The 23,079-nt window shown below is 33.9% G+C and overlaps 1 pseudogene; it reads left to right on the top strand.

Annotated features, from left to right (window-relative positions):
* Nucleotides 1–4,290, top strand: part of LOC149154230 (uncharacterized) — a 30,857-nt pseudogene extending 26,567 nt beyond the window's left edge.
* The last annotated feature ends 18,789 nt before the right edge of the window (nt 4,291–23,079 follow it).

The following is a 23,079-nucleotide window of genomic DNA, read 5'->3' as shown; positions in this document are numbered from 1 at the left end:
TTGGGACTTCTTACCGGGAAGATCCCCTTGACATGTTGGCGGGTCCAGCACTATCAACAATTGGGCAATGGGTTACAAATAAAACTTTCACCTTGGTTTATACCTTAATAGATACTAATAACTCTCAATGTTGCTATTAGATATTATAAGTTTAGAGTTGGAAATGCTCTAGTTTCCTCTGAAAATCTTCTATACATGTAGACAATGATTTCTACAAGCATTCGTTGACCCAAAATTAAGCCAACCATAGAAATACAATGAGATACATCAACAATAATTGAAACTTTGGCCTCCAGTAGACTTCAACTTCAAACATTTTTTTATGAATAGAATTTACCTAGAGGACAAGCTTCCAAGAAAACTTTCAACTGGAAGCAACTTGGTGATCTCTGACCTGGGTTCTATGCAGAGTTCTACAATGCTATAACCCTAATGCTAAGTTTTCTTTGGATTAAACCTGTCATTTCACTCTTAGGAGAAGACATTGATATAAATGATTTTCATGTGCTCATAGTTGAAACGTGGAGAAAGCAGTGAACACACAAACTGAAAAATAAGATCACACACAACAAACATGAATTTTCCATTTATATAATCTGTATACTCTACTATCATTAGATATATGCATATATGAGCTTATAAGAACCAAAATTGGGATGCACATGCATATTTGAGATGAATAGCTTTTATCACTTGGTTTTTCTAAATAAAGGCCATCCCTATTAAGGAAAATAGGATGAAAACAAAGTTTAAAGAAGAAAAGATAAGTGATATTTTACAATATGACATTATAGCCTCTGAGTTTTCAACATTTTGTTCCTACGTAGGAGAAATTGATATGATTTCCAACTTGAATGTAGAAACAATCATTGAAAAGTGAAATGAGACAACCATATGGCTTGACTTCCAATTGGACATTGGAGTTCTAGCTTTCTTTCTTCCTACATTTGGTTTGGGTGAGATTGTAGATTTTGGATTAGATTTTGCTACCCCTAAGCTATAGGAAATATACAGCGCAACTCCTCGACATATAGAAATATACAGTGCAAGTCCCTGGGGGTGTGTTTTTAAGAACTTCCAACCAAAAAAGGAAAATCACAACTATGATCTTTCCTTAATCTTTTATATTTGGTTTATTATTGAGTTCAATATGATTTTTTTTTATCACTTTCATTAGGAAAGGGGTCACACTAGGAGATGGTAGGATGGTCTTCTAATTTGGGATAAGGTATCTGGAATGCTATAAACTTGATTAGTCTTTAATTTTTTCTTAAATAACCAGGTTGTGCCACATAATGGGATGCTACACCTGAAACCATTTGATTTGGGAAAGATTTCCATTTTTGTATAAAATATAGTTGCACCTAAGCGAGAGGAAGTATGTAATGTGGCTCTGTGAGATGTGTTTCTCAAAGAATTTCTATCCTCCAAAAATTATAAATCCTGACAAAATTAATCTTCTAGGAATGGGTTATTATTGACTTCAATGCTCTCTTTTCTCTCCCCTTCACTAGGAATAGGTTATTGTTGAATTCAATGCTCTCTTTTCTCTCCCCTTCACTACAAAAGTTTTTTTTTTTCTAAAGGTAGTTGGAGGATCTGATTGGGAAGAAGTATTTGGAATGCCATAAGGTTGATTAATCTTTTTCTTTCCACAAATTGGTGATTTCGTGCTACAAGATACGGATGTTACTCCTTTTGAGTTTTATGTAATAATGTAGTTTGTAGATTATTGTGGTTACATTATTTTCAACTAGGATGTGTAGGGACCTGTCCCATTGAAAAAAAATCTCGTACCTGATGTTTCGGCACTTTCGGGACATGGGAATACTACGAAATGTCCTTGAACAACTAGGGACTTTATCAAGGACTTGTTGGCCATCTCCATGATGTTCGAGACAAATTATAGGGATGTTTTGGATATATTTTGGGGATGTTCTTAGCACATTTCAAAGATGTTTTAAGCAGATTTCATAGATGTTTTGGGCAATCCAGGAATATTCTGAGGATGTATCTTCAATTTTTACAATGGACATTGATAATTGGACAATATGAACTTTTTTCCCATTTTTTTTATTACACTGGATCTAAATTTTCTATACAAGTTGCATCCCAAAACATTGGTTTTGTATCATGGGATTCAATTTGGGGTTATAGTGATTTAATTATTCTCTTTTCAGCGACAACATTACAACAATAAAAGCCTACATGTCAAAAAACCTGGAAATGCAACATTTTAGAGGGCTGATCCTTTTGGCTTTTGCTCTTGTCCTTGTTTTTGGGGTCATCTCAACTTTTACATATTGTGCATGGGTTTTTAGGATTCATTCAATTCCTTTTCTTCCATCATCCCAACCTGAATCATTGTGAAAACAATCAGATAGTTGTGACTTGGATTGCATATTAAATGTTTGAACAAATTTCCTATTAAACCACCCTTTTAATCTCAAAAATAAATTTAATCTCTTTACAGAACCAAGGTATTTGGTAGTTTTTTTCAAGACAACTATAATAATATGCAGAACCTATTGAGGAGGAAATGCCTTCAAAGTTTTAATCTAATGACCATTAACAAAAATATGAGGAAGGATATATATTTTCTTATTTAATCCTTAGAATGTGATAAGCTTTCGACCATAGTTATGGGATATGTGTGCATGTTCAAATCCACTCAAGATATGTTTTAGTTTTGGAAGTGATGGAGATCCACTCGGGCTCTGTTTCTTGCCAAAAACATCGAGTGGTCATATCCTTAAAAACGTTTTTCAAAATGTAACATAAAATTTAAAAAAGCCAAGTATGGGGACCTAAAATCCTAATTTTTTCCTTATAAAACAACCCTCCCCTCATCTTAAAATAAACAAATCTGAGCCTTTCATATCAGTCTACATTTCTAAATTTTGTAATAGATAATTATAGCGAAACACATTTGAAAATGTGAATTTTCTATGTTTTTAATAAGTGTGGACACATGTTTCTAATACCATTTTTCTGTATCCAAATCTAACTTAATTTTTTTGTTGTTGTATCCATTTGTTGTGTGTACAAGTTCCCTTTATCCAGATTTTGAGTTTTGAGAAATCTGGTGTATTGGTATCTACATGTGTATTTGTTTCTATGCAACTTAGCTTTAGTACTTATGAAACATGGAGGTGATTTAAATAGTTCTAACTTGTCAGATTTCAAGAGAATAGGACTAGTAGAGTTTGTTGTAATTGTAATTGTCAACTTCCTGTGTGTGTGTGTTGGTAATTTTATTAATTTTTTTTATGCAATTTGGACAAAAGACACTTATGTTTTGGGAAGCAACAGGTTTGAATGATTTAAAGTGGTCAAAGTTGCTGCATGCAAGAGGTTGGTATTAAGAATTCAAAATCAAGTACGTGTTCTTGAGAGGGAATGTAAGGACCTAGAAACTGAACTCCATGAAGAAAATAAAAGACACAACTCTACTTTGGTATAATTCAGAAACCTTGAAAGGGCAAGTACATCCTCAGATTTTCATGCACTCTCATTTTTTCTACTCCAGTTATAATGATAAATGATGTGTTGATATTTTCCTATGGTCTTATAAGGTAGAGTGAATAATGAATAGCTCTACTATTTCTTCCCAGAATGCTAAACATAATATTCTGTTTATGTTCTTGTTCAAAAATTTAATGCTACATTGTGATTCTGCTCTTATGTACATGAAACATGAAGGTGTCAACTTTACCCAAACCAATGATTGTAGTAAGGAAAACCAAGGGTTCTATTGTTTCCAATGATCGAAGGAATAGGTTTTGTGTCCCGGATTCATTATTTTTTTCTTCCAAGAAGAGTATGAGTTTCCTCTGCATGTTCATAATTAGAGTTGAACTGGTGTAGGTTGTTTCCATAAAAAGTTTTAGAGTGTTGGAAATGTGGCCCTTAAACTAGGGCCTAGAGTAACATCTTTTGTTTTTTGGTTGGCATTTGGAATTCATTATTTTATTGGTTATTTTATTTCGAGTCTTAACAGTTCAGTTATTAGAAGTTTTGTACATGGTTTTTTTGGAAACTGTATGAATCTTACATATTTTACTAACATGATTCTCTACTTTATTGAATTATCAGGTTAAGAGATGGGAAAAACACCTTGACAATTTATGTACAATCATGAAACTACTATTGGAGATAATGTACAAGATTCAAATTCAATGTTATGAGGATGCTATACTCATGAAACTATTTCCTGGAATTATGAGGTCTCTCTATGACAATGAAGTTCTTGTTGAAGATATTATTGTGATGTGGTTACCCAAAGGGTAGGTATTAACAACCTAACATTTTTTTATTCTTTGTTTTTTTTTACCTTTTTGTTGTGAGGAAATGAGATTAATTTAGGTTTAGACAAATCTAATTGTATGGTTTAAAGAGTTTTAAACTATATTAAAATGAGAATTGAAATGCTTGATTAACTAACTTTTGGGATTTCATAAAGCTAATATTGTTCTTATAGTTTGAGTTTTGTGAGGGTGAAAATAAGATTTGATGTGATTTTGGGAATTTTAGGAAAACCTTTGTGAAGTCATTGGAGCCTTTTGCGAAATGGTTGGAGGAAGCTAAAGAAGAATAATAGTGTGAACTTATATTAGAATCTTAATTATGAATACAATATTTAGAGGGGGGCGGGGGGTGGTTGGGAGGGGCGAACAGGTTGTTGGTTACAACTCTGATATATTGTGTTCAGTTGGTATATCAACTACTTTACATATATAATAATTTTTCTATTGACAATTTATGAGATCCTAGTGCTATATTCATGGAGTATAGTGTGCTAGCAGAAATACTTTAATTGGATTCTATTGGAATTTGCATCGCTTATAAATTTATAATTGTTGTTTAGTATCTATAGTTTCCCTTGTGATTTAATTATTTTATAATTTTATTAAATTTGTAAAATTTATAAAGTTTCAAAGTCTAATTCCTTGAAGGGTGCTAGCTCAATGGAAGATCACCTTCTTTACAAGTAGGTGGTTGGTGCTTAGATTACATCATGCCTTAATATTCACGGGGAATGGTGATGATCACTATCCATCCATATATATGTATCAATAGTGAGGGTCATTCAAGGGCCATAATATTAAGTCATTTTTTTATATATGAAATGGTGACAATTAATGAACGTCGCCATATATATGCATCAATAGAGGGTCATGAAAGGTCCATCATCATAAATCACTGTTGTAAGTTTGGAATGCAAACTTAGGCACAAAAAAAGAAAAAGAAAAAAGATGTAAGAAAATACATAAAATAAGATGCACAATGGGGCTAAAAAATGGTGAAACTAAGGATGCCAAATATGATGCATAATCATATGCAAATTCAGGCTCAAAATTAGACAAAATGAGGCAAAAAAATGATGCAAATTTGGATGGTGAAAATGATGTAAAATTAGACACCAAAAAGGATGAAAAATTGGATGAAAAGGTGGATGTAAATCATGGTGCAACATTGGACACATAAGTAGACACAAAAAACAGTGCAAAATTGGGCATAAAACTAGCTCAAAATTGAATGCAAATTGAGATGCAAAGTTGGATTGAAAAAGTGATGCAAAACTTGGTGCAAAAACAAATGCAAAAGTAGACGTAAAAAATGTCTCAAAATTGAATGTAATAATAGACACAAAATGGGATGCAAAGTTGGACACAACACATGGCTTAACATAGGCTGCAAATTTGGATGCTCAAAATGATATAAAATTGCATGCAAGTAATGGTGTTAAAAACAATGCAAAATATGGTACAAAATGGGATGTGAAAAAGGGAGACAAATCAAACGTAAAAGTGGATGTAAAAGATGGTCCAAAAAAAATACAAAAATAGACACAAAAATGGATGCAAAATTTGGTGCTAAATCAAATTCAACACATGGTGAAAAGATAGGCACAAAAGCTAGTGCAAAACTAAGTAAAAAAATAGAATAAAAAACTAGTGTAATACTAGATGAAAAACTTGGCGTAAGACTAGATGCAAAACTTGGCACAAAATGGATGCCAAAAAATACACTAAATTGGATGAAAAAGAATGTGCAAAATGGAAGCAAAGAATGACACAAAATAGGAAGCATAAAACGATGAAAAATAGATGCAAAAAATGGCACAAAAGTAGAAGCAAAGCATGTCATAAAATCAAATGCAAATCTTGGTTCAAAATTTGATGCAAACAAGGATGCATAATTTGGTGTAAAAAAGGATGCAAAATATGGCATGAAAAATGATGCAAAATCGGATGCCAAAAATGACACTTTAAAAATTGTATAATAGAGTCAAACTTAGCACCAAATTTCTCACCACAATTAAAGATGCACTAAAATCTGGCGCAAATTGTTGGTTTTGTTATAGTGTGTAGGCAAAGGAGAAACAAGCATAAGTTAATGCAGTAATTCTTTAGGGTTTGTTATAATTTCATAAGCAGAGGCAACTTAGGATCATCTATGGGCAAGAGAACAAAACTAATGAGGCATATGGCAGTAGATCTCATGGTGGGCACAAGTTGGATAGGGATGAAATGATTCAAGATGGAAGGCTCTTGGATACTCCAAATAGGAGAGGTGATGGACACGGGTTCTATTCTAGTTATGGTTCTGACAGGCACTATGATCGTCATTATTATCATCCTTACAAGAGGAGTGAGAGGGGATATTTTCCATATGAGTTCAAGAAATCAAAGCCACCTACCTTTGGTGGAGATTTGAAGAAGTCGGAGGATGCAAAAGCATGACTAATTGGGATGAAGAAATTCTTTGAGTCACATGAGTACACAGAGAATATGAAGGTCGTAATAGTTATCTTCAGTCTCAAAGGGAAAACAAACATTTGGTGGGAAGATGTGAAGCAGGTTAGAGACATCAGGACAAAAGAGTTGATTTGGCATGAATTCAAGAGCCATTTAAGAAGAATTACTTGTCAAAGAGGTACTACAATAGAAAGCCAAGGAATTCTATGAGATAAAGATGGGATCAATGACAGATAAGTAGTACATGACTAATTTCCTATAGTTATTGAGGTATGTACCATATCTTAAGGATGAGAAGGTCAAATTTCAGAGATTTTTTAATGGATTTCCATTAGCATGTAGAGATCAAATTAAGTATGATGAGGCTCGGTCACTTCAAGAATTCATTGGGAAATATAAGCATTGTTATCAAAAATCAATGTGCAATACAAAATCTTAGTAAGGTTGGAAAGGGAAAGACAAAGCTAAAGGTAAATGACAGCCGAAAAGAAAAATGCTTAAGGATGCAGGTGAAAAAAAAATGTTGCACCTTACAAGAAGTTTAATGAGTCATAGAATGAAGGGCGACAGAATAAAAGTGATAGTACAAGATGGTTGCAATATTGGACATGTGGTAAGGAGCATCTTAAGAGGGATCATTTGCAGAATCAACATGGTAGGCCTCATATATACAATGCAAAGGAGGCGCAGACAGTTGGGGATGTTGGGCATAGAATTACTCGTATCTATGCAACATTAGATGACAGGAAGGAGGATCACCAGGTATCTATTACCAAGATGGACGGTGAGATTTGTGATCAAGTTGTTTCTATTTTGATTGACCCTAGATCTAGTTATAGTTATTTTAGTCCTGACCTGGTGGATAAGTGTGGTTTGAATTAAGAAGTGCATGCAGAATCCTAGTTATCTCAGTTGGTTATAGGTACAAAGAAGAGAGTGTATCACTGGGTAAGAGCATGTGTATTCGTGTTGAATGGTATGCCTAACTCAGCACATTTGAATTTATTTCCATTGGGATCATATAGACATATGCTTTTGGGTATGGACTGGTTGTATCTTCATAGGTCCAAAGTGTATTATTATGATAAGGCCATTGAGTGCTTGGATGAAAATGGATAAAAAAAGGATCTTACAGGGTAAGAAGAAGAAAACATTAGTTAGAATGGTGACAGCTATGCAGGCAATGTACAATTGCAATAAAGGATGTGTGTTATTTGCAGTGCATATTTCTAGTGATAAAGGTAAGGATGTTGAGGACGCGGAGGTATTGCGCACGTACCTGATCTTGCAGAAATTTCAATATGTATCGCAGATATTTCTGAGTTCCCACCTCACAGAGTAGTGGAATTTTCCATTGAGTTGGTACAAGGGGAAGCACCAACATAAAAGGAACCATATAGGATGAGCACTCCAGATTTAGTAGAGTTGAATTTGCAGTTGAAGGAAATGCTTGACAAATGACACACTAGGCCAAGTTTATCACCATGGGGTGCACCGGTATTTTTTGTGAAGAAGAAGGATGGTATTCTCATATGGTGTAGTGATTACAGGTAGTTGAACAAGGTAACCATTAAGAAAAGGTATTCATTGTCGAGGATTGATGACTTGTTTGATCAGTTGAAGGGAGTAGCAATGTTCTCAAAGATCGATCTGAGATCTAGATATCATCAAGTACGCATCAAGGAAGAGGACATTTACAAGATAGCTTTTAAGACTAGGTATGGGAATTATGAGTTTGTTGTAGTTCCATTTGGTTTAACTAATGCTCTAGCTACGTTTATGTTCTTAATGAATAGTTTACTGCATCCTTATCTAAACAAGTTTTTTATTGTATTCATTGATGACATCTTGATATATTCTAAAAATGAGGAAGAGCATGTCAAGCACTTAGCAGCAATGTTGAGATTAATGAGAGAGAATTAGTTGTATGCTAAGCTTAGTAAATGTAGTTTAGTTCAGACAAAGGTACATTACTTGGGACATGTTGTTTCCAAGGAAGGCATAGCAGTGGATCTAGAGAAGATAAGGGATATCATGGAGTGGGAAGCTCCTAGAAATGTGGATGAAGTAAGATCATTTATGGGGCTATTAGGTTATTATAGGAGTTTCATCAAGAACTTCTCTTGCATTGCATATCCTATTACGTCGCTACAGAAGAAAGGTAATAAATTTGAATCGACAAAGGAATGTGCAGCTAGTTTTGAGTGATTGAAGTAGTTGTTGACAAATTCTCTAGTGTTAAAGATTGAAGATCCTGGCAAAGAGTTTGTGGTGTGTAAAGACACTTACAACAGAGGACTTGGTGGTGTCTTGATGCAAGAAGGACATGTCATATGCTATACGTCATAGAAAATGAATGAGCATGAGAAGAATTATTCGACACATGATCTTGAGTTAGCAGTGATCATCCATGCATTGAAAATGTGGAGACACTATCTTCTTGGTAGGATGTTTGTATTGATGAGCGATCAAATTGGATTGAGATACTTCTTTGAGCAACCAAATCTGAATGCCAGATATGCTATATGGTTTGCCATGATTAGTGAGTTTGACTTTGAGATTAGGTAAATCAAGGGCAAGGAGAACAAGGTCGCAGATGCTCTTAGCAGAAGAGTATAGGTGAATCACATAGAAACTATGATTTCTTATAAGACAGACTTGCAGGATCAGATCTTACAGGCAGGACAATAGGATGAAAAGTACATGGAGCTTATACATATGTTACAACAGGGTACAGGAGATTAGGATGTGGACTATCATCCTATAGTAGATGGTTTGGTCAAATTTAGGCACAGGATCTATGTGTCAAATGATAGTGAGCTCAAGAAGACAATCTTTTGATAATTCCATGCAAAATCATATTCAGGTCACCCATGATACCAGAAGACATTGACAACTACGAAGAAGTTGTATTATTGGTCGAATATGAAGAATGACATAGCAGAGTTTGTGGATAGATGTTTCCATTGTCAGCAAGTGAAAGAAGAATGTAAGCATCCATGTCGATTATTACAACCAATTTTGATTCCATAGTAGAAGTGGCAGGTCATTTCCATGGATTTCATCACAGGTTTTTCAAGGACATCTAGAAAGGACGATTCAATCATGGTTGTGGTGGATGGGTTGACAAAGGTAACACACTTCATTCCATTGAAATATACTTATTCAACTAATGATGTCGCACAGGTCTTCATCAAATATGTAGTGAGGTTTCATGGTTTTCCAAGGAAACACACTTCATTCCATTGAAATATACTTATTCAACTAATGATGTCACACAGGTCTTCATCAAAGATGTAGTGAGGTTTCATGGTTTTCCAAGGAATATGTGTCATACATGGATGTTAAGTTCACTTCCAAGTTTTGGAAGGAGTTATTTACAGGTTTGGGGATAGATTTGTCCTCCAACATAGCTTGTCATCTACAAATAGATGGATAGACAGAGAGGGTCAGCAAGATATTGGAGGACATGTTGAGGATGTATGTGATGCATCAACAAAGGAGATGCGAGGAGTACCTTCCATTGGTTGAGTTTTATTACAATAATGGTTATCAGGAGTCACGGAGGATGAGTCTGTTTGAGGCACTATATGGGAAGAGTTGTAATACTCCCATCAATTAGAGTGATCCAAGGAACAAGGTGTTGATAGGACTCGACATGTTGGCAGATATGGAACAGGAAATGCAGGTTATCAAGAAGAATCTAAAGGCAACATGGGACAGATAGAAAAGTTATGTGGATCGAAACAGGTTGTTTAAGGAGTTTCAGCTTGGGGAACAATTTTACTTGCACATCAATACCAAGAATAACTCCTTGAGGATTGGATCATGTGCCCTGCCAGCACCTCGGTTTTATGGACCTTCCAATATTCTTGAAAGGATTGGACCAGTATCCTATTGACTTGCAGTGCCTCTGAAAGTGGAATTCCATGATGTTTTCCATGTGTCATTTCTTAAGAAGTATGTTAAATATGTTGATCATGTGATTGATTGGTTTGTATTGCAGGTGGAGCCAGATGGAGAATTCCAGCTGCAACCTCAGTGTATATTGCAAAAAATGTTGCTCATGCACTGAAACCAAGTGATCGAGCAGGTTAAATTGCATTGGAAGCACTTGGGCCAAGTGAAGCTACATGGGAGATGGTTGATCAGATGCAAGCTATGTATCCTTCTCTATTCACTATTTGAGTGATTATTTTTGGCATATGTTTTGGTGTGATGTTTTGGTATATGTGTATATTTGTATATGGATGTAAATATTGCCATGAGTTGTGTTATAAAGCTCCATAAGCAATATGGGTGTCATGTTTTTATGGTTGTTATGATGTTATGTGTCTTGTTCATTTTCTTCTCAGAAGGTTGATCATTGTAAATACTACATCGAGCTAAGTTATAAAGCTCCATGGGAAGTATGTTTTGATTCTCATCATTCTTGTTGGTTGTAGGTGATTGAACACTAAGGACGGTGTTCCCCCAAGGGGGAGGCTTCTGTAATAGCCCTGGTCAAAATTCCATGTAATAAAGTTAATAAAGAAAAAATAATAACCAAGGTCATGGGACACATATTCCAAGTTGAGTGTTGGGAAAAACATCCTAGTGTGGGTGTTCATTTGGTTTATTATGGCTAAGGAAGTTGGAAAAGGAAAAGGCAAAGGCTTTGGAAAGGTATGAGGCATTTATTAGCATTTTATTTATGAAAATAATGGAAATTAAGAGAAAAGGAAGGTGAAAGGTTAGAGGTTGCATGTGATGAGGAAAATGAGGGGAAATAATGGAAAATTGAAGAAAATAGAGGCCTCATCAATAAAAAGGATTCTGAGGATCAGTTGGTACATTTTTGTCAATTCAATTTTGAAGCTATCTCTATTCTCTCTCTCTCTCACTCTTGGAAACTTAGGGCATTCTTGGAGAACTCTAGCATTAGATAAAGGAAAGCAAAGGAAGGAAGAACAAGGCTAAGGCAAGAAAAGATCAAGAAAGGAAGAGAAAGATCAAGTAGCTACAGTGGGATTACTTGCCGGTATCGATTTGCATGTGTGATTTACGTGCTAGATTTGGCATGCATCATACATGCATGTGAGTATTTGGTTCTCTTGTTGTCATTGGCATGGGTTTCACCCGATGTGACAATGATTTTTAGCCTTTCCTTGCCATTTCCAGATAGTCATGGTGTGATGGGTTCTCTTTTATTTTGTTAAGATAGATTGTCGGATGGTTTTGAAACTGAGCGAGGTGGTCTCTGAAGAAGAACACAATTCCTAAGAATCCATGGACCATAGGAGGTGGGATTACGGTAAAGATGGATTTTGTGTACCTTGGTGGGCCTAGGAATCCTCGACTGGTGAATGGCGGGATATACGGTAAGTCCTATAGGTGTGTTCCCTTGATCAAGCCTAGGAATCCTTGAACGTTGAATGGCAGGATTTATGGTAAATCCTGGAGGGTAGAGCCCTGATTAGGCCTGGGAATCCTTAACCAATGAATGGCAAGATATATGGTAAAGCCTAGAGTGTAGGAGGCAAACAAATTCCTCATGGTATAGGTGGAGAAATCCAGTGGCATCTATGCTTGTTTAGGACCTGGTGGGGATTCTAGTAAAGCCTACAGAAAATTGGATTGGTCTTGTTGTGAGTCCCACTTTCATGCTTGGATTATGGCATGGGGGTGATTGGCTAAAATAAAGATTTTGTTCAACCAATCTAAGGTTGGGTGGTTCATGGAAGTCCCATGCCTGGTTGGCTTATCCATTCATTAATAAGATATCTTTCTTCTTGGTATTTCAAGCGTAAATATATTGTTTCATATGTGATTCTTATGGCTATTATATTCTTTTTATTTCTATTAGTTATATGTTGGTTATGAGTGTGTTTTATGACAGACTTGATGTATGGCTCTCATCATTTTTTGATTTGAAAATGAATGTACAATGAATATATGAACTAATAGATCATAATGCAATGATTGTGATATAAAAACAATTATTTTTTATGAATCTCAAATAAGTATGAGACCCTTATGCTCAGATTTGTCATTATGACCTATTGATTACATATTTGGGACATGTTTGACAAAATGCTTGTCATGGCTAGTAAGGGTCAGATCAAGTAATTGTACCAATTATTGCATTACTAGACTTATTCCATTGTTATTTATCATTTTTGAATTTTTCATGAAGTTTTGGGCAGTGGCCTGAGTCTTGACCTAAAAAGGTGGCACAAAGTCTGGGGTCACTGGCTTAGAACTGGTTGAAAACGTCCACATTCATTGGCATGCCTTGTTGTGGGAGATATTGGAAGCCCTCAGTTTCATGCATGACTTGTCATGTGAGCGACTGATGGTCCAAATCAGTGAAATGCCAAGTTGTCTCAGGGGTTGATCACTTGGAAGGGTTGGTTGGCTCCTAAAGGTTTTGTAGCATGAGTGGAAAGTTAAATTGGTTTTTTTTTGTTGGTTCCACTTCTTTAATTGTACATGGGGAGTTTAATCACATCATAGTAGCCTCTCGTCACATGTTTATGCCAGTGGATCAGTTAACTTAGGTATATGTGGGAGGAGGGTGTTACAATACCAAAGAGAATTGGAGTGGTAATGACATCGGTGATCAATTAAATGGCATGAAATTTAATGTGATCTAAGCTTAATTCCCACTTGTTCTCCTGCATGCAATTTGACATGTGTCCTAACCATCTGGATGCTTCATTCTAGCACTGGAGCTTGCACAACGCACATCAGGGCCATCTTATCATAAACTTATAATTTAATTCTTGTATTAGTTCCATAAGGTTTTGAGCCTATCGCTTTCTCATCCAATTAATTTTTTTATTCATGGGACATGACATGTATAGGTGATACCTTCATCAAGGGAGGGGGTCCCCTCCTCCAAGGTTGTTCCTATATGTACTTGATCATCAGCCACTTCGTTGATTCCTCTTTTGACATGGAATAGATTGGTTGTCTCAAATTCATTTAATTGCATTCTAATTCTTTTATCTAGAGCGAGTCGACCTTCCCCCAAGGGGTTCCTTGAATAATAAAAATTTTGAATTATTACTTGTGAATCCCCAAATATAGCGAACTGTCGAATCCCATAGGACAATGCTATCTTGAGACCATGCCATAATGCAAGAGCTTAAAGATTGGAATATTTCTAAAAAATGTGATAAATAAGTTAAAGGTCAAGTTCAATTTAAGAGGTACTATTTAGCTATAAACTATTATTAACAAGTTAAATAAAAACTTAGGTTTAAGGGATATCATTCAATCATAAGCCATGATAAACGAGTTAGAGGTCAAGTTGGGTTTAGAAGATATCTATCATTTAGATATAACCTATTTTGTTACTATCAAGATTATTATGGAGTGTCTTAATAATAATATTAATACTAATTAAAATTGATTTATTTACAAATTTAATTATTAATATGAATTATATTTGAATAAATAAATATTTATTAATTATGTAGACAAGCATGTCTATTTTGGAATAGGGCTTCCACAATTTTAATTTAAGTATCATTAATTATTAGGTGAATGGTAGAGATTTAATCTCCATAGAATATTTTAGAATATTCTTAATAGTTACACAAATCAAAAGTTCAGATTTATCTCCAAAATAATTATACCATTTTAGTTAAATTGCTTAATTAGAAAATTGTCATATGAACAAGTATCATATGAAGTGGGTTATCATTTTTTGGTCATGTAGTATTGATAAGCCATGGTATTGGCCCATGACATTGTAACAAAGCCTATTTAAATATTAAGAATCTCCATGGTAAAGTGGGAGTAAACCTCCATGAATAAGAATCTTGTTCCATGTATTTTCAAATGTTAATTAATTTTTTTTATAATTAATAATAAATAATTTACAATATACTTAAATTTACTAAGTTTTTCTTATTTGTTTTAATTTTAGCAACTGTGAAATGTATTAAGAAATAAGTGTAAGTGTTTGGATAATGAATTGACACTTATGCATTTTATTAGCCATTTATTTTATATGACTCGAAAAACATATATTTTTAAGGGAAAATTGTAATCACAATCTTATCTTTTTTTTTCAATTTTCTATGTTCATACATACATTTGATTACACCACCGATTGAACCAACAACATATGTCCATTATGGAAAAACCTACCATAACTCATAACTCAATGATCAAATCAATAGTGAAAACAATCATCTCTAATTTTTACTCACTACATTGCTATTATTAACTTATTAAAAATAATTCTACCTATTATAAAATAAATTATAAAACATTAACTATTTGTTATTCATGAAATCTTTTGAAACTCTCTCATGATTGAGATTGAAGAGCTACACCATGGTTAGAATTTAGTTTTCTGGTTAATGCTCTCCTCTTAATGACATCATCCTCTGAAGAGCGACTTCGTTGAACATTCTCACATTAAATGAGGCTGTTGACGGCATAAGCGGGCGAAATGCCATTAAGAAATTAAGTGGTTATGATGTTTAAATAAAAATATTTTGTGAAGTGATTTCCTTATTATTATTTTCCTTTCTGAAAATCATAAATCCAAAACTGTAAAGTTCAGTCCTTAGAATTAAAAATCCGAACGAAGATAATTCTCGGTCCCTCGGTGCGCCTTTGTAAATGTTTAACCAAAACCAAAACCAACCTTTAACCGCCCCCAATGTTTAGAAAAGTCGGGAAGCTAGTAAATTTATATAAATTTGGGAGTTGACATATGACTATGTTACGCTAAAAATATTTAGTATCCATCAAATTTATAAAATATTTAAAATTTACTAACATACATCGAAATAAAACATAGCTTCAGTCAACCTAAACTCCATTGCTTCTCAGTAATTCTTGCAAAGAAACTATTAAAGGAAATTTGCTTTTTACAAACTATAATTACCAAATTCACGAAGACCTGTATAAAAAATTTAAAAAAATCCACCAATTCGATTTGATTAAAAGGTGTTCCCATTTAATTCATAGACAAATGACAGTTGTTGTTTCATATAATACAGAGAGATGTATTAGGTGCATTGACTCGTCCGCCAGCCCTTTTGGAAAAAATGGAAACATAACGAAAGCAAACAGAAATGTGACCAGTCCATGTGCTCTTTCTGGTAGGTAGCGCGGAATGATATTTGCTTGCTTATATGACTTCAAGGGACATGTCACCATCATGGCGAGTAACCCCAATGATTTGGACCTTGTGACAGTGACCACTAAGTTATCTGCGTTTATATTTATTACCTGAGAAATACTTTAATTTATATTTATATTTTTAATTTTATATATTTATATTTTAATTTTGTTTTAGGAATAAATTTATGACGGTTATTTGAAGTTAGCAGTTTGGAAATAGGCCGCAGAAAATGACTCTTTGTACGGAGGTACTAGTTTTAGAAAGAAGAAAAAAAATCACAGAAGATATAAATAAACAATATTTATAGTTTAAAATAACAGAGAATGAGAACCATATGAGAATTGCAGCATGTTATTTTGCGCCTCAAGTATCAAAAACTTACACAAATAAGGGGTTGGACAACAAATATCCTTATGTAATTTTAAAGCAAGATATTGCTGCTGAGAATATTCTCAGCAGGGAGAAGTTCTTATAGTGGGAGATTTCTCTGCCAGAACAGCTAATCAACAAGCTAGTATTCTTTGTTGAAAAGAGGATCACAATCCTATTTGGCTCATTGAAGAGGAGAATCCTCAATGGGTGAGATGTTCAGAAGATTACAAAGTTAGTAATCATTTTGGAGATGAGTTGCTTAAGTTGTGTGGTGATTTAAACTTAATTATCTGCAATGGTCTAGATAGATGGAAAAAGTATGGCAACTTCACTTGCACCACATACAATGGGGAAAGTCTAGTTGACTATGTTATTTGTTCACAAAGCTTAATAGAAAGGATAGATGAAGTTAAGATTGGAGAGCATATTTGGGAATTAAAATCAGATCATGGTCTAGATAGATGGAAAAAGTATGGCAACTTCACTTGCACCACATACAATAGGGCAAGTGTAGTTGACTATGTTATTTGTTCACAAAGCTTAATAGAAAGGATAGATGAAATTAATATTGGAGAGTATATTTGGGAATTAAAATCAGATCATAATCCAATATATACAAAACTATCTTGGTTAGAAGAAATAAATGATAGGAGCAAAACATGGGCATGTTCTGTCATTTGTAGAAAAAACGTTGATTGATGCCTTAATATAGAGTTAAATGTAAAACGCAAACAACCACATCATACATGCCTGATACTCATCATGGACGTGTGCTGTCATTTAAATAAGCATTGTTATGCAGATAAATCTTAGTGAAGAGAACAACCACTCATGGCTATTGAATAACATTGTAGCTTAATTATTCTAAGTTTTGGAGTCTACATGGCATAATATTTTTTATTGAAATTAGTAAATATGGGTTAAAATTAAAAGTTTAAGTTACACAATTGGCAGAATTTAGGTGTTCAGAAAGTTTACAAATTTATTTTAAACAATCAAAAATACAATTTGGCTCCACAATATTGAGTGCAAATGTTGAAGCCAGTTGATATGGCATAGTTTCCCTCACTAGGATGGTGTTGGGCAAGAAGACTACAATTTTTTGTCTAGCTCTTTGAAGTTGTCCTCCGAGTTGTTGGTAAAAGTGACCGTGTGAAAACTAATTCATTTCATCTTCGCAACTTTTCTTATTTTCCCAAATCTTTTATTCTTTCAGTGTACCTTTGCACCTTTAGGGGCAATTAAGTGAGACTTTAAAAACAAGTTTAAATAACACAAATCAAGATTTCCCTTCTTTTCCGACCCCACTAGAAAATCCAAAAAATCACACTAAAAACAACTCCCTAAATAATTTACAATATATTTAAATTTACTAAATTTTGATAATTTATTTTAATTTTAGCAACTATGAAATGTATTAAGAAATAAATATTTTTATAATAGATTGAAACCTATATAATTTATTAGCTATTTACTTTATATGACTGGAAAAACATAACATATTTTAATGGAAAAACATAACATAACCAGCATAAGTTCTACTTTGAAGGCAACATTCTCGAAGAAGTTGCAGATTACAAGTACCTCTGAATTGACTTCAACAAAAATCTAAGTTGGAATGGTTGTAGAAAGAAAAGAACTTGGGGGGGTTGGAAAGCATTTTATGCTTTTCAAAATAAGTGTATGGGACTAAAAAACCACACAAACTCTTTTTGGGCTTCTAGTGATTCCGATGATTCTCTATGGTTGTGAACTGTGGGCTAGTAGTACCTCCGACATGCACTGGAGACAAATTGAGAAAATTCAAAAGTGTTTGATTCCTTATGATATCTTGTTAAGTGAAGCATGGACTGCTCCTATTGAAGCAATTGCTATGGTGGGAGTCATAAGGTATTTAAAAAAAATTGAGCAAATGGAAGAGGGTACATGGCCTAAGGTTGTCTTTAATGATAGATTGTGCAAAAGCAAAAAAACTTGGATGCAAAAAAATGACAAATGGTTTAGTAAATGGGGTATTTGCTTGAACGCCTGTCCCATAAATAGTGAAGAGATAAAAACTTTTGTTATGTAAAAGTTCCACAAACCTACTTGGGATAAGGAGCTAGGAAGAAAGAAAAATTACTATATTGAAGTGTTTAATCCCACTCATAATCATCAACCAAAAGCATACATAAAGGCCAATATCTCTTGGAGAGCCAAAATTCTTATTGCTCAGTTAAGGACTAATTCTCATCAACTCCGTTGTGAAACGGGGCACTGGAAAAGGCCAAAGGAAGTGTGGGAGGAAAGGGTATGCATTTTTTGTTCTTTCGGAAAAGTGGAAACAGAAAAACATTTCATTTTAGAATGTGAGGCTTTCAAAGACAACAGGGAAAGTTATGCAGATATGCTGGCAGCTAGCTCTTGGGATAATCTATTTAGCGAGGGGTTTGTCGAGAAGCTCGACACATTTATTGTGAAGCTTCACACAAAAAGGACCGAATACATCAATCTGTCCCATAAACTATCTTTAGCCTCATGGACGTTAAAATAATTTCTTAATCTTCATATTTTAAAAAGAAATTTGTAATCACAACCCAATCTTTTAAACCCTTTTACAATCTGCCAATGTTCACACATACATTTGATTACACCACCGATTGAACCAACATATGTACGTTACGGGAATGTTTGATAGACATTTCGTTACATTTTATTATTAGCCTATCAGGAATAATTCTACGTATCATAAAATGAATTACAAAACATTTAACTATTTGTTGTTCGTGAAATCTTTTGAAACTCTCTCATGACTGAGGTTGAAGAGCTATACCATGGTTAGAATTTAGTTTTCATGTTAATGCTCTCGTCCGATAAATGGCATTAAAGGGACTTCGTTGAACATGGTCTCATTCAATGAGACCGTTGACGGCATAAGCTGGCGAAATGCGCAAAGAAACTATTAAAGGAAATTTGCTTTTTACAAATTATAATTACCAAATTCACCAAGACCTGTATAAAAAAATTACAAAAATCAATACTAAATAGTTGGATGAGATTCGATCTGGTTTGCCCTATAAGTGTTTAAAGGAATGGACCAGATGACAAAAAATCTATGGTCCATAGTTTACCCACAAGAATTGTTCATTCCCCGGCATGAGATATAAGGGCAGCACCTGCCCAAATATAAATAGATATCTGAGTAATTTTTTATTTTTTAATTTCACCTTTGCATTGAAGCGTTTGAAAACACTTCCAAATCTAGGAAACAAAAAAAATAAAAATGGTGAAAATGGGTTATTTTTATAAAAAGTGATTGATTTTCTGAACATGTATTTATTAAAGATATTATAGATAAACAAATTTTGAAAACCAGTATTTTAAATATAAGTTTAAAATTAGTGAAAGATTTCATATAAATAAGTTTTGAAATTTACAAGGATTTTAGATTTATGTTTTGGAAGGAAAAGTATTTTAAATATAAGTTTAATATTAGTGAAGGATTTCAGATAAATAAATTTTGAAATTTAAAAGGATTTTAGATTTATGTTTTGGAAGGAAAAGATGTTTGAGAAAGAAAAAGTAAATATGGCTTTGTTTTGGTTAGTGAATTGTACTGATAAATATGGTTTGGTTTTTTTTTGGTGAATTATATTAATAATAAAGTTGTTATATTATTTAGAATTATTTAAAATTTAAAAATAAATTGGGAGAAAAAAAAATAATTATAATTACATTTTTTAAAATATCTTTAAAATATTAATTTTTTTTAATTAAAAAATCTCTATTTAAATTTTTCCATATTATATAAAATTTGAATTTGAATTTTGACAATATGAAATAAACATTAATCTTCCAAATGAAATACTAAAAGTAATTAACTTAATAGATATTGACTGTTTATTTTGTTTTTGCAAATTATATCCATTCATTAATATTTCTCAACCCTGTTATTATCATTTATGATTTAGCTGCAAGAAATTTCCTAGGAAAATCTTCCCAAAAACCTAGAAAATCAAAGATTCAAAATTCTTTTGCAAATTTAAACTCAGATTAATAATATTATTAAATTTCCCATGGACAGCCTAATGTGGTTATGGAATTTCGTGGCATTTTAAATCTTTTTTCACCTTTCCTACTCATCGCCATTGTGATATATATATAGTTTGGTCTTTTTCAGCCACCTACCATATATGACAATACACTGATTGCAAAAACCCAAAATAATGATCGTTTAATTTTGAAAAGTTACACATGACTAAGACACATATCATAGGCATATCAATAATAAATCATAATGGATTTTCATACGTGTGATTTTTTTGGACGCAACCCACTGATAAATGCATCTAAGACAGATATAACATAACTGCTACTGCAGATAAAAACAACAGCAACATCAACATTGACATAGAAATTGATCTACATGCCCACAAGTCCATATTGATATGGACTCATCTGGTTTTGGAAGTACAGATAATTCATTAGGAGATATAAATGAAATACAAGAAGCAAACAAAAAGTGATATTTTTTGAATTGTAATTGTTGTTATTAATATTTCTAAAGTTATAGTTTTTTTTTTTTTTAAATGGGAGAGGCTAGTTCTTCTCAAAAGTATTATGAGCCCTTTTTTTTATTACATATACGTATCAAACAGGAGCTGATAACGGTCACATCCATCACATCAAGCTTGAATCAGAAATCGCCGCAGCGCAGCAGCACGATGGGGGTTCGAACGCAGGCCGCTGAGCCATGTACTATGTGCGAAGTTATAATTTTATTAATGCATTGGGTAGTGTATATCAATTTTTAGATTTAAACGAGTATAAAATCTAAGATTGGTATACACTATCTTTTGTTGACACTTAATTATTGGAATTGGGTGAATATTTGTAAATAATGTAAAAAGTAAATGAGGGAGAAAAGGAATATGAAAAGAAACCCAAGGGTTTGCATTTGTTGACACCTAATCATTGAAATTGGGTGAATATTTGTAAATAATGTAAATGGAGAATAAGAATATGAAGAGACAGGGGAGGTGAAGTCCAAGAGTCTCTCCCTCCTTGTATATAGCCATGAAAAATCTTAATGAAGAAACACAATTCATTTGAGTTACCTCCTACCCTGTGGAGAGGACACATCTCAGCCACTATTTTTGGCTCCCTTCTTGCCCTTGTAACTCCCTCATGCCCATGTTATGTTCTGCATTTTTGCAGCCTTGCACATTTGCCATCTGCAGCAGAAATTCCTCATCTTCTCATAGAACAACTAAACCTCATTCATTTTTGGCAGTGTGCTCCCTACACTCTTGACCTCTGGGCTATGAGAGTAATGCATAAAAGAGACTGAGCGGCAAATTAACTCTGAACATTGGTGATTCTCTGCACATGAATGGTATTTTCGCTGGTATGAACTAGAACTTTTGTGGGTTGAAACATTACACTCTTGACCTCTGGGCTATGAGAGTAATGCATAAAAGAGACTGAGCGGCAAATTAACTCTGAACATTGGTGATTCTCTGCACATGAATGGTATTTTCGCTGGTATGAACTAGAACTTTTGTGGGTTGAAACATTTATTGTTTTTTAAGAATGCAATCTATGGTATTATCGGCATCGTTACTATGATTGTGTATTACCATTGTGGTGACTGCCATACCTTTGTAGACCTGAAACCACCTTTCGTGACCCTCCAAACCGCTCTCCACTGTCGGTGTTCTCTATTGCGACATTGCCTCCTCCGATGGTCATATAATACTTCTAGTTAACGCCTCTCAAATCACTCTCTTCCATTGTTTGAAGCTCAGTCAATACATACGCCTAGTCTAATACCATCTCGCACTTGTGTTGGCATGATAAATATAAAAAAAAACGATTGTGTTGGCGTTATACTCCATACTCTCCCCACTGCACATATTGTGTTGCTTGGTTAATGAACGATGCTTCCCATACCACACGTTGTCCCGGTTATAATAACTTTGTCACTGCGTTATAATAACATTTGTCATTGCGTTTTAATAACCTCTGTCACTGCGTTTTATGCCTGAACCCTGCACGTTGCATGATATATAATCCCATATAACATTGTTCATATATATAACGTTTGTTTTATAATCATATATTATTGTATTCATCCCCTTTTGACATACCACTTGTCCTCCCCTCATCACAGTATTAAAAAATAGGGCCCATATCACATCGCTCCTCCTCCAAACTCTATGTTATACACTCCTCCAAACTAGCATATGACCCACCATATGAGTGGTGTCCCTATCCCCTCATATAACGCTCCTAAATAACCCATCCTCTATATAACCCTCCCTCCCTCATATACTCCCTCCCTTATATAATACCTTTGCTACATATTTATATCATAATTGTAATTTCTTTTACAAAACTACCAGTCGAAGTGTTATTTCTTACAACATATTGGGAGCAGAAGTACATTTTTTTACAGTACACACATTTAAAATGAATTCATTAATATCTATTGTTGGAGTAGTTCTCTCAGGAAAATAGAACTATCCTGAATGGTCAAGAAAGATAAAACATACTCTCATTTTTAATGAGTTTTGGAAAGGAGTTTGTGTCGGAGAAGGAGATAATCAACCTGCAAAGCCTATCTCAAATAAGGAGATCATCATTTGGGAAAACAAGAACAGCAAGGCCTATGCCTTGATTGTAGCATCTATAAATGAAGAGGTGAGTCGTCATATTTCACCATTTTCAAATGTTTTTGAAGCCTTACAGAACTTGAAGGAACTCTATGACTCACACTCTGAACTTGAAGTTGTCCAATTGATGATTAAATTCTTTAGTCTTGAATTGAAAAATGATGAA

Source organism: Pinus tabuliformis, chromosome 9 (assembly GCF_031772625.1).
Source record: "Pinus tabuliformis cultivar Carrire ecotype Pingquan chromosome 9, CPIR1, whole genome shotgun sequence".
Taxonomy (NCBI): domain Eukaryota; kingdom Viridiplantae; phylum Streptophyta; class Pinopsida; order Pinales; family Pinaceae; genus Pinus; species Pinus tabuliformis.
This window is presented reverse-complemented; position numbering and strand designations above follow the sequence as displayed.